The sequence below is a fragment of the Ahaetulla prasina genome, chromosome 14, assembly GCF_028640845.1.
Source record: "Ahaetulla prasina isolate Xishuangbanna chromosome 14, ASM2864084v1, whole genome shotgun sequence".
Lineage (NCBI taxonomy): Eukaryota > Metazoa > Chordata > Lepidosauria > Squamata > Colubridae > Ahaetulla > Ahaetulla prasina.
Genome location: NC_080552.1, coordinates 171,793 through 174,292, shown reverse-complemented (window position 1 = coordinate 174,292; position 2,500 = coordinate 171,793).

Sequence of the window (2,500 nt, the reverse complement as noted above, 5' to 3'; positions counted from 1 at the left end):
GGGAAGATTGGAGAGGTGAGACCTCACACTCACTCCCCTGACCCTGGCCCTGGCCCCGGCCCCGGCCCCGTCCCGCCCCGCCCCGGCCCTGCCCCAGCCCTGCCCCAGCCCTGCCCCAGCCCTGCCCCGGCCCCGGCCCCGGCCCCGGCCCTAACCCTAACCCTAACCCTAACCCTAAGCCTAAGCCTAACCCTAACCCTAACCCTAACCCTAGCCCCAGCCCCAGCCCCAGCCCCAACCCCAACCCCAACCCCAACCCTTAGGGGGTTTACCCTCCAATGGGATTTTCCCATATCTTTTACCTGGAAAGGAAGAAAAGCCTGACTTACAAAGCCAGCACCCTTCTCGGCATACTGATGCGCTGCGAATTCATTGGCGACCTCCATTTTGCTCTAGGAATTCAAGGCGATCAAACCCTAACCCTAACCCTAACCCTAACCCTAACCCCAGCCCCGGCCCCGCCCCGGCCCTGCCCCAGCCCCAGCCCTAACCCTAACCCTAAGGGGTTTACCTCCAATGGGATGTTTCCGTATCTTTACCTGGAAAGGAAGAAAAGCCCGATCCGCAGCCTGATGTGGTGCGAATTCATTGGCGACCTTCATTTTGCTTTAGGAATTCATGGTGATCTAACCCTAACCCTAACCCTAAAGCTAACCCCAGCCCCAGCCCCAACCCTCCTTCTAACTGTCTTCTGATACCAGCAGCGCTCAGTCCGTAGGGAGAAATGTCACCCCAGAAGACGAAAGCACAGCTTGTCCGATTCCGTTCCCCAGCCCTCCCTAACCTATAAGGGAATTTCGCACCGTTCCCCGTCCCAGTTGGTAGGAAGCCGATTGGATTCCCTAAAGAGGAATCTAAAGATCTGAGCAAGGTTTTGTAGTGAACGGGAGCGTGATGGCTTACCTCCACACCGCCGCTATTAGATTTCTGCCGGGCAGGGTCGACCCTACCGAAGCCTAGGACGACTAACAGAATTGAGGGCTTATATAGAAAAGGTCTCTCTCTCTCTCTCTCTCTCTCTCTCTCTCCTCCCTCCCTCTCTGTGTGTGCGTGTGCGTGTGCGTGCGTGTTTATACAGCCGGCTAGGTCTGAGGTAGCCAGCCGCTCCTGTTCTTTTCCGGGAAAAGAAGGACGGAGGATTACGTCCGAGCTTTGGCGGAACCTCCCGCTCCTAATAGGGTCGTCGCAGGGTCTCGGCTCAGCCTTTCAGCCGGCCACTAACGGCGCGGCGGAGAGAACGGTCGACCCGGAAAACACACACACACACATATACACACAGTAGATCGGGTTATTTTCAGCTACCCCGACGACTCCCGGAGACCCGACGATGAAACCGAGGCGGCCGTTTCATCAAGGCCACGCACGCGCACGCCCCCCACCCCCACCCCCCCCGAAGATTAGGCCGGAAGACGGAACCTCCCGGTTCTTAATAGGGTCGTGGCAGGGTCTCGGCTCAGCCTTTCACCCAGCGACTAACGGCGCAGCGGAGAGAGGGAACGGTCGACCCGGAAAACACACGTACAGTAGATCGGGTTTGTTGTGTCTTGCCCGCCCTCAGAGCAGCCGGGGCCTTCTTACCTGCTCCCGCACACTGAGGAATGTATGCCTCCCGGTCCCAGTCCTGGCTCCATGCCCACACAAACTGCAGAAGGAGAAACTCCTGCCCCAGCCCTGACTCCATGCCCAGGCAAACGGAGCAGCTAGACCCTCCCCTCCTCCACAGCAGGTGAGCCTGAGGAGGGTTTATTACCAACAGCTGATTGGTGTGACCTCGCATCAGAAGATTGGAGAGGCGGAGGCTACAGAGGGAAGGAGGGCAGGCCTTAATGAGTGCTGAGTCATGGAGCCACACCCCATGGCCTATATAAAGGATCTACTTTCTGGCAGTCTCTGAGTCAGGCAAAAGTCAAACTTATCTTGCTGAAGTCACTTACTGGTCTCCTGCCTGCTCTGAGGACTTTGCTAGGACTTTGGGCAGAGCTGCAGAGGCACGCCTAATTCGGATTTCCGGACCCAGCCGCCAGCGGAGGAGTGGGACACGACATATACATAAACATATATATATATGTATGTATATATACACACACGCACAGTAGATCGGGTTATTTTCAGCTACCCCGACGACTGCCGGAGACCCGACGATGAAACCGAGGCGGCCGCTTCATCAAGCACGCACGCACTTCAAGATTAGGTTGAAGACGGAACCTCCCGGTTCCTAATAGGGTCGTGGCAGGGTCTCGCTCAGCCTTTCACCCAGCGACTAACGGCGCAGCGGAGAGAGGAACGGTCGACCCGGAAAACACACGACAGTAGATCGGGTTTGTTGTGTCTTGCCCGCCTCAGAGCAGCCGGGCCTTCTTACCTGCTCCCGCACACTGAGGAATGTATGCCTCCCGGTCCCAGTCCTGGCTCCATGCCCACACAAACTGCAGAAGGAGAATCTCCTGCCCCAGCCCTGACTCCATGCCCAGGCAAACGGAGCAGCTAGACCCTCCCCTCC